The sequence below is a fragment of the Rattus norvegicus genome, chromosome 3, assembly GCF_036323735.1.
Source record: "Rattus norvegicus strain BN/NHsdMcwi chromosome 3, GRCr8, whole genome shotgun sequence".
Lineage (NCBI taxonomy): Eukaryota > Metazoa > Chordata > Mammalia > Rodentia > Muridae > Rattus > Rattus norvegicus.
The window spans coordinates 53,994,100-54,010,727 of NC_086021.1; the positions used below are offsets into that span (position 1 = coordinate 53,994,100).

Sequence of the window (16,628 nt, forward strand, 5' to 3'; positions counted from 1 at the left end):
CACATGAAGCTAGCATAGCAGGATGGAAGCAGGATCAAATGGAGGAGAGACAGTCAGACAGCACCACAGTCACTAGAGAAAAAAACTTCATGGTACCATAAAACAGGATAATGACTTTATTCAAGGGACTGTCATGCAAGACAGGGACCACTACAACAAACATGAAGGAAACTTGGCTCACTTTCTACTCTAACAAAGACAAATGGGTATTTATATCAGAAAAGTGGCCTGGGGATCAGTGTACAGAAATTAATATTGGCCATGGCAGTAGATTCTGGCTAAAACAAAATGATAGAGCTGTTGAATGAAGACTGGACGAGGGTAGTAATGATGCTTACCTGAGGGGTTTAATCATGCATCAAGAATGAGAGATTCTCGGGCTGCAGAGATGGCTTAGCCGTTAAAGGCTAGGCTCACAACCAAAAATATAAAAATGAGAGATTTTCACCGAACGGATTCAGCATGATAATTGCTATAATGTACTAAATAAAAGTAAAAAAAAAGCTCAGAACCCACGCTTAGGGTCTAGCACAGTGATTCTCAGCCCTCAAACATTGTGATCTTCTGTTTCTTGTGTTGTGGTGACCCCTAACTATAAAATTATTTTTATTTCTACTTCACAATTGTAATTTGCTATAATTATGAATTATAATGTAAATATCTGATATGCAGAATATCTGATATGTGGCGCCTATGAAAGTGTCATGACCTACAGGTTGAGAACCACTGGCTTAGTGGAAGGGGACTGTCGGAGCCTGACAGGAATTTGGTCATAAGCACTATTTAGTTCTCTGATGAGTAGGTGTGTACTCCTGTTGGAAGCCTCATTTCAGTAGCCCTCCATCTGCCACATCCTGTTCTCCACATCTTGATACAGATTGGTGTAGGTCCATCATCACTTGGTTCTGTTAAAACCTTCACATCACTGTACATGTCCATTGACAGCAGAGGCTATCACACCTGTCACTAGGACCTGGGGGCATGTATGAAAGCTGCTGGGTGCTAGGGAGAGAAGACTGCCTCACAGGTGAAAGGCCCCAATTCCGTGTCATAAGGGGAAATACAGAAAGATTCACAACGTAATCAAAAATATACCTCTTTATTTTAAAACAGATACTAAAATTAATTATCCTTCCTAATGTCCCTTCTTACTGCCCCCTTCCCTTTAATCCTACTACTCTAGTTTTTCCTTTTCTTTTTAATATTTTATTCTGCTTCTTCTTTCTTGTTAGATTCTCCTCCCTCAGTCCACTCCAACCCCTTACTAAGTATCCAACCTATGTCATTATTCTGAATGAAACATATATCTGATATGTAAAACCTAGCATCCACAGATTACAGAAAGCATGCAGCTTAGTTTTTTTTTTTTAAGTCTGTTAGCTCACTCTGGATGATTGTTCTAGCCCCACCCATATATCTGAAAACTTTATTTTCTTAATATTCCACTGTGTAAAGGTACCACATTTCATTATTCATTCATCAGTTGATGGACATCTAAGCTATTTCTAATTTCTGGCCGTTATGAATAGAACAGCAATAAGCATGGGTTAGCAAGTGTGTCTGGAGTATGATGTAGAGACTAAAATTTGTTTATATGCCCAAGAATGGTATAGCATGCCCACCAACGATGAATAGGGGTCCCTTTCCCCACATCCTGACCACCATGTGCTGTCCCTTGTTTCCTTGATCTTTAGTACTATAACTGGAATGAAATGAAATCTCAAAGTTGTTTCAATTTGCATCTCCTATGGCTAAGTTTGTTGAACATTTTTAAGTGTTTCTCAGCCATTTGTGTTTCTTCTTCTTAGAGCCCTTCTTTAGCTCTGTCTTTGCATTATTGTCTTGATGTTCAGTTTGTTTAGTTCTTTGTATATTTTAGGTATCGTTTATATATCACTTTGTCAGACGCATAACAGATACCCTCCAATTCTGGTGGTTGCTGCTCTGCTCAAATGACAGTGTTGTTTGTTGTACAGAAGCTCTTTAGCTTCATAGGGTCCTGTTTATTAACTGTTGGTCTTAATGCTTGTGCTATTGGTGTCTTGATATCTAAGTTTCTTCCTGTACAGAGTTTAAGCATACTCCTTAACTTTCTCTTCTGTAAGACTCCGCTATCTGGTCCTGGATCCATTTGAACTTGAATTCTGTGGAGGTTAAATCTATTTCCATCCTTCCACATGTAGTCCTTCCTATTAATACTTATTTGATGATTGTAATAGACAAATGTATGATAACTTATATTTATATATTTGCATAGTTGTTAAATGCTTCATAATTATTACAAAATACCATAAAAAGCAGTTTAAAGGAGAAAGGTTTTTTTGATTCATAGTCTGATTGTAGTATCCATCAGGTTAGGAAGTTCTGGCTGTAGGCTCTGTCTTGTTCTGTCCCGAGTAAGAAGCAGAGGCTGATAGCTGATGTTCATCCAGTTTTCTCCGTGGGCAGTCCAGGTCCCAGTACCCAGGATAATGGTACTACGCATCGTTAGGACAGATCTTTAAACTAACCAAGATACTTTACCACAGGTATGACCAGAGGCTAACATGACAATAAAATTCCCTCACCAGAATATTCAGACTCATTTCCTAGATTAATCTTGATCTTGTCAATCTAATTCACTGTTACCTGCTACAATTTGTATAAGTAGATTCTGCATGTAAAACCTTACAGTAATAATTCAATGTGTTGATTTGGATATACAGGATATAAGTAAACATGTTTCGATGATCTCTTACTATTCAGGCATGTTCTCGTCCTCTTGTGTACTCTGCATGTTCCTAACTAACGGACATTTAAAAATGTGATACAAGTTGAGTGATTTTTCTGACATGTGTGTTTGTGTGAGTATATGCCATGTGTATCCAATTGCAAGGAGGCTAGAAGAGAGTGCTGGATCCATTGGGACTAGAGTTACAGCTATCAGTTGCTGGGAACTCAACCAGGTCCTCTGGAAGAGCAGAAAGTGCTCTTAACCACTAAGTCATCTCTCTGCTTCCCAAAATGAGGAATCATCAACCCAAAGGGCAACTTCATTGTTAAGTTATAATTGTATCTCATATTTTACCTCAATTTGTTTTCATATGGTATGTTAATAGGAAATAGTTTTTTGATCAAAAATTTTAGAAAAATAGAATTATTTGAAGTGAAATGCCTATAACATGTGGGACATTTTCTGCATCTCTAAAAGTATACTTACTGTTTTGTCCAAAACCACTTACCATTATGATTAGTACAAATTATTACATTGACTCGTGTGGATAAGACCCTGAACATCATTTGGTGTCTCCTGTGTTAAGCACCAATGGTACAAGCTTGGGAAGTTAGACCCCTTTTGATCCTTTGCGTGTGTGTGTCTCCCACAGTCTTTGCCAAATCTCTAACATATCAGTAGGCCACAATGTCCTGGATTTCCTCTAATCGTATATTTTAATTACTCTTTTTTTGAGATTATAATATGATAACATCATCTCTTCAGTGTCTCTTCTCCCTTCAAACATCCTGTATAACCTTTCTTGCACTCTTTTAACTTCATATCCTCTTTTTTATCAATTGTTGTTACATAGTATATGTACACATATACACATGGATATCTCAGGTGTTTTCAATGTCCTCAGTACTTCTTACCTTCATGCTGTTCAGTTTTGTTTGTGCCATTAGCCTACTTGAGGCTGTCTCTTCCTATATTTCCCTGCACAAGATTCCAGTTTTCTCAAATGTCGCTTTCCCTTTGGAGCTTCTCCTGAGTTCTTCAGTAGGACTGAGTGTTGGGAGTATCAAAGCACAGGAAAAGGACCCAGCACACTATTTGGCAGAACATACATTCATGTAAACAAGTGTATAAAACACACGTGAAAACTGTACTCTTCTCTAGTGGTTATGCTCTGAAGAAAAAGGACAGCAATACCCTAATCCTTTTCTTTGTCAAAGGCTCATTGATGTTTCTGGCAGACTTTATGGATCCCAAGTTCTAAATCAGGGTGTGCCCCGTTCTTCTTTTCCAGAGAGAAGCAGCACGCCCTCGCTGAGCACAGTGCACCTGGACACTTGCCACCATTACACTGTCAGAGCGCACACTTGCTATGCTTGTCCCCGCTTCTCTCCAGAAGGTAGGAATGGCATTTGTCCTCCATAGATTCTTTATACAATTATGGTTTTCTTGTCTTCATTAGACATGGAATGTATTTTGAAATAACAGTGCCTCCAAGTAGTTTTTGAAAAGTGTATAAATATGTCATCTTTAGGGGATATTTCTGTTATAAAATTAATTAACACTGACTATAAAGTTAGTAATGCAGAAAAACATAGTAGTACTACAACCTGGAGATACACTTGATGTTCTCTGACATTTTTTTCTGAGTTAATTGATACATTATATGTAATAGATGTCTCTGATTGTAACTAGGACCTGGATGTATATGGCGTAAATGCCTTGTGCCTGCCCTGCTTCTTTTACTTGGTGATTTATTGCAACATTTTCTTTTTTGATATCTATCATTGACATCACTTTTTAAAAACTATGTAACATTTCAATTTAATATGAAGACCACAAAATACCAAACTTCTTTCCTATAATTATTACATCTGAGATAAGTACACATTCTGTACTGATGCCTGACGAGTTAAAATGATTTCCAAAAGTATGTGCTATTTGTTCTTAAGCATGCACTCCTCAGAGTTAGCTGTGCCTATGTACAGAAACACGCTGTGCACCCCATCCCACTGAATACTGTGAGAGGCTAACTTCCCATATATTCTTTGAATCACATTGATTCATCAGAGGGTAAATAAACTTTGAACTTACGTCTCACTAACACTTTATAAGAGTACCTCTTTCTCTGTAGTTCTGTCAACTTCTGTATTAGCTGTAGTTCTTCTGGCTGTAGCTATTGTGGAGACATTTTCCTAATTTTCTATGATGACCTACTAATAAATTTACTATCAGATCTGTAGATGACTCTAAGAAAATTCTCCTTTTTTCTCAACCAACAACTTAAAAATGAGTCGGATAGTGACCGAATCGTAAGATGTAGCATTATATTCTACCTGATTCGGGGCTAAGAAGACAACTGTTGTGCTATGGCACAAAGCATATAGTAAAATTTTGCTTAAAAGATTTAGGAAAGTCCATCTTGGTACATTCACAGAATTCAACTTAAGACAGAGCCTTCCAAGGATTGAAAAATGAAATATACATAATGGTCTAAATAAGAATTATAGTTATTAATAAGATAATTCCAATAAAAAAGCAAAAGGCCTTTTCTTTTTTTTTTTCTTTTTTTTTTTTTTTGTAGGTTTCTGAGCAATCTGCTTTTACTATATGATAACCAAATTTTTTGGAAGTAATTTAGTACAATTCTTACAGGACTCATTTTGAAACAGCAAATTACATAATTTAATCTTTGCGAATGCTGATGCGTAATGTAATATTCTGAGTATATTGTGGTGGAAGTATGTCACTTTACCAAAACGCCACAGACGTAAAATACGTTAGGTCCGCTTGCCTCTGGAGCCAGTGCGCACACCACAGTACGAGCAGACGGCACTGTATAGTGCACTGTATAGTGCACTGTATAATGCCTGTATAATGCACTGTATAATACACTGTATAATACACTGTATAATACACTGTATAATGCCTGTAATTTACTTCAAAATAAAACAAGAGGGAAAAACCTCTTGTTGAGTTAGTAACTCAATAGCAGGTCAGTCCCGACTAGAAGTAGACTTGTCCTTCCATGGACGAAGCACGCATGAAAAGTGAATCTCAGTCAGACACATAAAAACCATGTATGGTTTTATAATTTAGAAAATCCCTGGGGATGACGGAAAGATGTCTTTGTGTGTAAGACCTCATACTGCTCCGACAGAGGACTGGAGTTTGCCTTCCAGTGGCTCATAACCACATACAACTCCAGCTCTGAGGAATTAGAGGTGTTTTCTAGCCTCTGCAAGAACCCACGTACTCATGTGTACTCACATACACACACATCATATGCATAAATTAAAACAACAAATATTTTTAAAACAAAATATTTGGAGTAATAGCAACTCTTTTCTTTCTTTCTTTATCCCCGTTTTCCCCTTTTAGATGGAGAAGAGCAGAAAGTTAAACTTCACATTTGTCCAAAGTCATGCATATTGAAAGTTTCTTTCGGTTATCCTCGATGAGTTTTGAAAAGTAAAGGAGGTTCTAGAAAGTTAGTGCCAACAATTACTGTGTTCTACATACTGACTTGCTACTTTCAATTTTTTAATCTTTTTTTTTTTTTTTTGGTTCTTTTTTTCGGAGCTGGGGACCGAACCCAGGGCCTTGCGCTTCCTAGGCAAGCGCTCTACCACTGAGCTAAATCCCCAACCCCCAATTTTTTAATCTTCATACTATCTACTTGAGGCAGAAGATATTATCTCTCAGTAAATACGGTGATTCTAACCTGAGACATAGGAGTCTCACTCGCTCTTCTTGAAAGAATTCTTTCCCCAGATCTACTGATACATTTGTATATTGCAAAATTACTACCTCACATTAATTACTGTCGCCCTCATTTTTCGTTATTGTGCGTCTTGTGCAGAGTAATGCTGTCGATGCCACTTGTGAGTAGGCAGCATGGTGTAACTGTAATGACCATGCTGTAGAGGAGAGGGATGTTCCCCGGCTTTTTCCTGTAATGGAGGAGTTAATTTATATTCCTCCTAGTGAGGCATATCCTTCTCCACACCAGCACTTATATTTTGCCTTTCTAATAATAGTGAGATTGATAAGTATAGGGTGGGGTGGTTTGCAAAAAGAGATTTCTTAATACACTATTTAGTAGGAAATTGTACCTTGTACTCCATTGAGGCAGATTGCAAAGTGAGGGCATTGTAGTGGTCTGCCCTAGAAATAACGTAAGAGTGAAAACCTTCACTATAGCATAGCAATAAATAATGTATTCATTTACTATCTAAGAAAGAGTAAGAATCAAATTAGTTTTGGGTGTGGTGTGACTCTAACCTATCCATGGATTTCAGAAGACCTTACATCTTAAAATTCATTTTTGCATTTATTGAATTTATTTTGTTTTTCAAATGAAAGTTAATATATAAAAATTATATTCTAAAATTCTAAGCTAATGGAACTCCTCCATTATCACTGGTTTTCATAAGCCTTGAAGGTCTTACTCTGTATGCCGTTGGTTTTGTTTTATAATGTCGTGCATCGGCATTTTTGTTATTAGAATTTCCTCTTATAAAATAATCAAGAGAGCCAACATTCCAATTTACTGCTGCTAAGCTTTATTGCTTGGTCAAGTTGCATCTGAAGGTACATATGAATCAAAAACTGAACTCATGAAAGCATAAGAAAAGTGTTTTAAAATGAATTTACAAGTATAGTTCTAAACAGCCATCAGAGTTTTAACTTGAGGCTTTTCTAGGGATTGTGAATAATGATTAGGTAAGATATGGGCCTCGGGCAGAGCCTCAGGGCATGTGTGCTCTTAACCAGTCATTCATTCTCAGAAGCTGGTTCTGCATCTCTGGGTATTATTTGTAGTACCAGAGAAAAGGAAACCAGAGCTGGACCCTTCATCCCAAGGGTCATCTCAGGAGTCAGATTACCAACACAAGATACCTTCCTAGAGTTCTCAATTGCACCTTTATTTTTAATGCTTTAGACTAAGTTGTTTTTTGGTTTTTTGTTTTACTTTCGGAAATAATTACATCTAAAGCTGTGACACCAAAAATAAAACCACTACTTAATGGCTATTAGCCCAAATGCTTGAATTACCCTAGATGCCTAGAACAAATGAAACTCAAGACGGATGATCAAAATGTGAATGCTTCACTCCTTCTTTAAAAGGGGAACAAGAATACCCTTGGCAGGGAATAGAGAGGCAAAGATTAAATCAGACACTGAAGTAACACCCATTCAGAGCCTGCCCCACATGTGGCCCATACATATACAGCCATCCAATTAGACAAGATGGATGAAGCAAGGAAGTGCAGGCCGACAGGAGCCGGATGTAGATCTCTCCCGAGAGACACAGCCAGAATACAGCAAACACAGAGGCGTATGCCAGCAGCAAACCACTGAATTGAGAATAGGACCCCCGTTGAAGGAATCAGAGAAAGAACTGGAAGAGCTTGAAGGGGCTTGAGAATATGTACAACAATGCCAAGCAACCAGAGCTTCCAGGGACTAAGCCCCTACCCAAAGACTATACATGGACTGACCCTGGACTCTGACCTCATAGGTAGCAATGCATATCCTAGTAAGAGCACCAGTGGAAGGGGAAGCCCTGGGTCCTGCTAAGACTGAACCCCCAGTGAACTAGATTGTTGAGGGGAGGGCAACAAGGGGGGGAGGATGGGGAGGGGAACACCCATAAAAAAGGGGAGGGGGGGATGATTGCCCGGAAACGGGGAAAGGTAACACTCGAAATGTATATAAGAAATACTCAAGTTAATAATAAAAAAAAAAAAAAAAAGAAGGAGACAGACATCATACTAAGGATGTTCCAAATAAGAGTGTCAAGAAAGAAGACACCTCTAAATTTAGCCATGGCTACTGCCATCTTTCCTAGGTAGCACAATTTGATTTCATGATAATGGATTAACTTTCTTGAATAATGCTTAAATAATGGATGTTTGTATTTTATTGGCCTTTATTCTGTCAAGGGTTTCAATTTCTACAGAAAAGAATGAATTTCTGCCTCTAAAGCATGTCAAGATATTCAGATATATCCCCACTTTAAGGAAATTTCTAAGAATTCCAGTCCATAAGAATGAATGTGTCCATTTTCATTGACATGTCTCGGTGTTTTTAAAGCAACCCCATATCAAACTCATTTTCAGACAGCCGGCACCTTTAAATAGAGTATAACCATCATCGTTCTGTTATTGTTTGATATTTAATAATAGTAAGTATGAAACATCCTTGTAAATAATATGGTATTGAACTACATATCATTAGAGTAAGACCTATAGAGATACATATTTTATTCTACATATTTTCTGGAATATAGAGTTACTTTTGCTTATGCATGTATTAAATGTTTGTGTTCCAAAACAAAAAAAAAGAATATAAAATGTAAAGTGTACAAAAAAAAATAAGAGAGGAAGGAAGAGCAGGGCAACAGAGTGAAGAGGGAATATGACTTCCAGATCAAAGTTTCTGTTATAACCACATTCAGTATGGAAATCCCAATAGACACTGCATGGCAGTATATGATGTGCATGTATGTGTTTCTCTTCAGGTAGACGATATGAAGAATTAGACTTGTTTAGATAAATATGGGATGGTCTGAGAAATTTGTAATTTCTGGGGAAAATAAAATATGGACAATTTAGTACCAAAAAAAACCACTACTTAAAATGAGTTCAATAATGTTGACTATTTACTTGATGAGGTAAGATTTATTTAAAATAAACACCATCTTTCATTTTTATTAGAATTTCATGGGAAATTTATAGTTGTAAATTCTGCTATCCTGACTGTAGTTGCAAGTTTTCTTCTAATCTGATGTGGTAAAGTTATGAAATGGGTATTGAAACTTTTCTGGAAACACTGAAGTCTTTAGTGTGTGTCTAATGTATCAAGTATTGAAACAATCCCTTTTTTATCTTCAAAGCTACTTTCTTTATGGAAAACCTTGTATCCCACAGTTGTAGAAATTATGTATCACCCTTTGCAGTGGGTGCAGCTGGACAAATAAACACACTAGGCAGTTTCTAGTTCACACTTCGCCTCTGGGGTCCTATCAGAAGGAAGCGCAACATAAAATGGCCAGGGTATGAGGCTCATGGAAAAGCCAGCTCCACTCCAGTTAACACTCTTGTTATTTTCATCTCACTTTACAAAAGAAGACACTGAGTCACTAAGGGAATCAATAAAGGACCAAACAGTATGTGGAAAACTAAACAGATTTGAAAATATTTCCTATTGTAGAAATTTGTAATTTAGAATTGTTTTGTCTGCTAAGATCATTTTTTTCTTAATGACCCCAAATTTATTCTGTTTTCCTTCGTAAAACAAAACTTTATCATTTCTATTTAATGTTCAAAACAATTTAAATATAATTAATAATAGTAAAGTAACTAGGTGGCTCACTTAGGATTCTAAGTGTCCTCTTCCCTCCTGACCCTGATTGAGGCTGACGAGCTTGAAATGATGAGCTTGAAATGATGAGCTCAGTTTGTTCTGCACATCCTTGCTGAGAGCCTACTATGTGTCTAACTTTCTTACTGGTTTCTTTAAATGTCTGCATCAATATTTCCTTCTGTTGAAAGTTGAAAACTAACTTCTATACATTCAGTTTCTTACTAAGATTATCACCACTCTGTTCTTAACCATTCTTAGAATGTTTCCAAACTACACTCAAAGCCTTTTTGTTTGGGTTTAGTTTGGAGAGTCCTAGAGATCAAACCTAGTGCCATGAACATGAGAAGCAAGCACTGGATCTCAATGCTAAACCCTAGACTCAAAAACATATTTCTTCTAATGCACATAGCTTATCCTTAACTAAACAGCTATTTATTCTGATATTTAATGGAGTGCACCCTGTGGAAGTAATTCAGATCATGTAAACTTTCATTTAAAAATGCTTGGAGTGAAGATTTTAAAAGCATATTCGGTTATGGAGGAGACTAGAATACAAGAGGCTCTACTAGAGAAGGTCCAACAGATTGTGGATGGCTCTTCACATTTAAACCATCCTTTGAGTAATGTGGATTTTTTCAAAAGACAAAGAGCCCAGAGATGGTAAGATAATACTCAAGAAGGAGTTATAGAACATAGTGCCAGTTTTTTGTTTTTTGCTTTTTGTTTGTTTGTTGTTGTTTTTATCACTTGTGACAAGTATATGAGTGAAATAAAACAACCTAGATTGATTTTGGCTAATGTCCTCAGATATTTCAGTCCATCAAGTTTTTGTCTGCTGAAAGAAAAGAAGGATTCAATGGAAGACACAAACAGAACAAGTTTATTTAGCAAAGCAAACAGTACAAAGCATGTGCTTTAAAGCACAGTATCACAAAGGGGGCAGACCAGACCATTGTACTCTGTGGACGGAAAGAATTTTATGAATATATATGCAGTGTCTGTTAATGTATATTAGGGTTCCGTTGCTGTGAAGAGACACCAAAACCATGGCAACTCTTAGAAATAGAAGCACTTAAGTGGAGCTGGCTTACAGGATCAGAGGTTTAGTCTATTATCATCATGGCGGGGACCATGGCAGTGGGCAGACAGACATTGTGCTCAAGTAGCCAAGAGTAGCCATCTTAATCCATAAGCAGCAGGATGGAACTGTGTGTGACATTGGGTGTAGCTTGAGCATATACAAGACCTCAGAGCCCCGCCTCCACAGTGACACACTTCCTACAACAAAGCCACGCCTACTGCAATAAGACCATGCCTCCTAATAGTGGCACTACCTACCGACCAAGCATTCTAACACATGAGTCTCTAGGGGCCATACCTATTCAAACTAACACGTTGAGCCTTTTCCCCTCTTATGGATGACTGGATATCTCTTTCTGAACATTTTCCTCCTTGGTCCTTCTACAAAGTGAGGGATTGGTTTAAACCACTACACAACTGTCACTACAGTTCTGACAGCATCTTTTGAGGTTATGGACCCTTTATTATTGGATATATGTGACAACTGGAAAGTGCTCTAATACGTTAGTTTCTGAGCAACCTAACTGAATGTTTCCCCACAAAAGAGCATTCTGACCCAGCTGGAAACACAGTTGCACTTTTCTTTAATCTCCTCATATCTAGCTCCTTGCCTCCAGGTATGAACAGGTTTTGTCCCATTAACTACACATGCTGTTTTATTGTTGTCCCCTCTGTCACGAGGTTCTAAGTATACCCTACTCATCCTTCAGCTCTTCACTTTCTATGGTTCTGCCCTTGCTTACCTTATTTGGTGTTTCTATAAGCAATGTTATTTATGTCTCTTGTAAAACCATAAGTATCTACATAATTATTTTATTGTATACGATTATTTGTACTTTTGTTTTATCTGAGTGTTTTACCTACATCAATTTGCTTAAACCCCATATGTGTAGCTGGTGTTTTGCAAAGTCAGAAGAGCATGTCAGATTTCCTGGAACTGTGGTGTTGAATATGAGCCATCATGTCGATTCTGGAAACTGAACCTAGGCGCTCTTCTTCCCTGAGCCATCCTCCTAGCCTTCTGGTATATATATATATAATTTATATATAATTTATATATATATATATAATTTAAAAAAACAAAAACTCACTATTGCTGTTTGCTCCAGGTTAGATTTCCCCGGTGGATACAGTCCTTTAACCCTCCTCCCTTCCTTCAGTAGTCTTTTATATCTTTGTTCATGTCATTCTGTACTGGCTGATTTTGTGTGTCAACTTGACACAAGCTGGAGTTATCACAGAGAAAGGAACCTCAGTTGAGTAAATGTCTCCATGAGATCCAGCTGTAAGGCATTTTCTCAACTAGAGATCAAGAGGGGAGGTCCAGCCTCTTGGGAGGTGCCGTCCCTGGGCTGATAGTCCTGGGTTCCATAAGAGAGCAAGCTGAGCAAGCCAGGGGAACCAAGCCAGTAAGAAACATTCCTCCATGGCCTCTGCATCAGCTCCTGCCTCCAGGTTCCTGCCTTGTGTGAGTTCCTGTCCTGACTTCCCTTGGTGATAAACAGCAATGTGGAAGTGTAAGCTGAATAAACCCTTCCTCCCCAACTTACTTCTTGATCATGATGTTTTGTGCAGGAATAGAAACCCTGACTGAGACATCATCTTTCAGTTTTCTTAGAATTTCTCCCTGGTTTTTTTGTTTGTTTTCCTTGCGGTTTAGTTTCATTCATTACAGTATTTTCCAACTTTCCATTCTATGAAATGCTCTTGCATGTTCCCTTTTTTTAATTAAATTTATTTATTTACTTTACATCACAATCAAAGATCCCCTCCTCTCCTTCAAATTCCAACCTTACAAATACCTCCTTCCCCAAAACCCTCTCCCATTCTCCTCAGAGAAGGGGAATCCCTCCTTGTGTACCACCCTGCTCTGAGTCATTCACTCCCACCAGGACTAAATACATCCTCTCGCACTGATGTCCAACCACACAGTCCAGGTAGGGGAAGGAGATCTAATGGCAGGCAACAAGTGTGTGCTCTCTGGCTGGTGGCTCAGTCTGTGTGAGACCCCATGGGCCCAGCCAGGTTAGATTACTCTGTGGGTCTTCTTGTGGTGTCCTTTTGATTGTCTTCTTAGTCTTTTTGATTGTCTTTTCTCTAATGACTAAGGACTTTGAACATTTAAGTGCTTCTCAGACAGAAGAAATTTCTATTGAAAATTCTCTATTTAATTCCGTGACTTGTTGTTGCTGTTGTTGTTGCTGTTGTTGTTGTTGTTGCTGTTGTTGTTTGGGGGGGTATTTTTCTTTTTTTCTTTTTCATTGCTCTTTAATCTTTTCTTACAGTCCAGCCTTTTTCTTTAATTGACTTTTTAAATTTTATTTTTTTATTTTTGCACTGCAGATTTTATTCCCCTCCTGGTCCACCCTCCTCCTGTTCTACATCCCATACTTCCTCACCCCCCACTCCCCAGTCTCCAAGAGGATGTCCCCAAGCCCGCCACTCCAGCCCTCCCCACTCCCTGGGCCTCAAGTCTCTCCAGGATTAGGAACATCTCTCACTGAGGCCAGACCAGGCAGTCCTCTGGTTGGTGACACAGAGATCTCAGAGGTCCACGTTAGTTGAGACTGCTGATCTTCCTATGGGATCTCCCCGCTCAGCTTCTTCCAGCTTTTCCCGAATTCAACCACAGAGGTCAGCAGCTTCTGTCCATTGGTGGGGTGTAAACATCTGCATCTGACTCTTTCAGATGCTTGATGGGCCTCTCGGAAGGCAGCCATGTTAGGCTCGTGTCTGTAAGCTACCAAAGCATCAATAATAGTGTCAGGCCTTGGATCCTCCCCTTGAGCTGGATTCTAAGTTGGCCTGTCACTGGATATCTTGTCCCTCAGACTGTTCTCCATTTTTGTTCCAGCATTTCTTTCAGACAGGAACAATTCTGGGTCAGAGTTTTTAACTGTGGGATGGCAACCCCACCCCTCCCTTGATGTCCTATCTTTCTACTGAAGATAGACTCTACAAGTTTCCTCTCCCCACTGTAGGGCATTTCATCTAGGGTCCCTCACTTTGAGTCCTAAGAGTCTCTCACCTCCTGAGTCTCTGGTAGAGACTGAGTCTCTACAGAGTCCCCCTCCTCCTGCCTCCTGAGATTGCCTGTTTCTGTTCATTCTGCTGGCCCTCGTGGCCATTTTCAAATTGGGTATTTGGTTTGTTGATGTCTAATTCCTTGAGTTTGTTATATATTTTGGATTATATTAGTCCTCTGTCAGATACAAGGTTGGCAAGGCCTTTCCCATTCTGTAAGGATGGTATCCCTAGCCTTGCAAAGGATTTTCAATTTCATGAGGTCCCATTTGTTAATTGTTGATCACAGTGCCTGAGCTATGGGTGTTCTATTCAGGAATTTGTTGTCTGTGCCAATGAGTTCTAGGCAGTTTCCCACTCTGTTATATTAGATTTAGTGTATCTAGTTTTACATTGAGGACTTTGATTGACTTGGACTTGAGTTTTATGCGGAGTGATAGATATGGATCTATTCACATTCTTCTACATGCAGACATCCAGTTAGACAGCACCATTTTTTGCAAATTTTTTTTTTGCAGATTCAAGTGTTCATTGGTGTGTGGATTTATTTCTGAGTCTTCAATTCTATTCCATTGATCAACCTGTCTGTTTTTATGCCAATACCACACATTTTTTTATTACTATTGCTCTGTAGTATAAGTTGAAATCAGGCATGGTAATACCTCCAGAAATTTTTTTATATTATGTATGTATGTATGTATGTATGTATGTATGTATTTATTTTTACACTCCAGATTTTATTCCTCTCCCAGTCCACTTCGACTGTTCCACATCCCATACCTCCTCCCTCACCCTTTGTCTCCACGAGGATATACCCATCCCACCCACCCCACCAGACCTCTATAAACTCCCTGGAGCCTCCAGTCTCTTGAGGGTTAGGTACAACCTCTCTGACTGAACCCAGATCTTGCAGTCCTCTGCTATATTGCGTTGGGGGCCTCATCTCAGCTGGTGAATGCTGCCTGGTTGATGATCCACTGTCTGAGAGATCTTGGGGGTCCAGGTTAATTGAGACTGCTGGTCCTCCTACAGGGTTGCCCTCCTCCTCAGCTTCCTGTAGCTTTTCCCTAATTCTACCAGAGGGGTCAGCAGCTTCTGTCCATTAGTTAGGTGTAAATATCTGCATCTGACTCTTTCAGCTGCTTGTTGGATCTTTCGGAGGGCAGTCATGATATGTCTCTTTTTTTGAGTGCTCCAAAGCCTCATTAGCAGTGTCAGACCTCCCCTTAAGCTCGATCCCTCTTTGGGTCTGTTGCTGGACCTTCTTTTCCTCAGGCTCCTCTCCATTTCCATCCCTGCACTTCTTTCAGATAGGACAATTATGGGTCAGAGTTTTGACTGTGGTGTTGCCATCCCTGACTTGATACCGTCTTTCTACTGGAAGTGAGTGAGTTTCCTCTTCCCACTGTAAGGCCTTTCATCTAGGGTCCCCCACTTTGAGTCCTAAGAGTCTCACACTTCTTTCTGACTCTATGAAGAATTCAGTTGGAATTTTGATGGGAATTGCATTGAATCTGTAGATTGCTTTTGGCAAAATGGCCATTTTTACTATGTTAATCCTGCCAATCTGTGAGCGTGGGAGATCTTTCCATCTTCTGAGGTCTTCTTCAATTTCTTTCTTCAGAGACCTGAAGTTCTTATTGTACAGATCTTTTACTTGCTTGGTTAAAGTCACTCCGAGGTACTTTATATTATTTGGGACTATTATGAAGGGTGTCGTTTCCCTAATTTCTTTCTCGGCTTGTTTCTCTTTTGTGTAGAGGAAGGCTACTGACTTATTTGAGTTAATTTTATACCCAGCCACTTTGCTGAAGTTGTTTATCACCTTTAGTAGTTCTCTGGTGGAACTTTTGGGATCACTTGAATATACTATCGTATCATCTGCAAATAGTGATATTTTGACTTCTTCTTTTCCGATCTGTATCCCCTTGACCTCCTTTTGTTATCAGATTGCTCTGGCTAGAACTTCAAGAACTATATTGAATAAGTAGGGAGAGAGTGGGCAGCCTTGTCTAGTCCCTGATTTTAGTGGGATTGCTTCAAGTTTCTCTCCATTTAGTTTAATGTTAGCAACTGGTTTGCTGTATATGGCTTTTACTATGTTTAGGTATGGGCCTTGAATTCCTATTCTTTCCAGGACTTTTATCATGAAGGGGTGTTGAATTTTGTCAAATGCTTTCTCAGCATCTAATGAAATGATCATGTGGTTTTGTTCTTTCAGTTTGTTTATATAATGGATCACGTTGATGGTTTTCCATATATTAAACCATCCCTGCATGCCTGGGATGAAGCCTACTTGATCATGGTGGATGATTGTTTTGATGCGCTCTTGGATTTGGTTTGCCAGAATTTTATTGAGTATTTTTATGTCGATATTCATAAGGGAAATTGGTCTGAAGTTCTCTTTCTTTGTTGGGTCTTTGTGTGGTTTAGGTATAAGAGT

The 16,628-nt window shown here is 38.8% G+C and overlaps 1 protein-coding gene across 26 annotated transcripts in view; it reads left to right on the top strand.

The window, feature by feature from the left end:
- The window catches only part of Mbd5 (methyl-CpG binding domain protein 5), a 405,513-nt gene that overhangs the window by 251,642 nt on the left and 137,243 nt on the right, over positions 1-16,628 (top strand). For 21 of the 26 annotated variants that reach the window (XR_005502931.2, XR_005502930.2, XR_010064610.1 and 18 more), the window contains one exon: positions 4,005-4,109. The gene's annotated coding sequence lies outside the window, so the exon portion shown is untranslated. Of the gene's footprint in view, positions 1-3,998; positions 4,110-16,628 lie in introns of those variants that run through there. The other 5 variants (XM_056985414.2, XM_056985411.2, XM_056985412.2 and 2 more) reach the window with 2 other exon arrangements.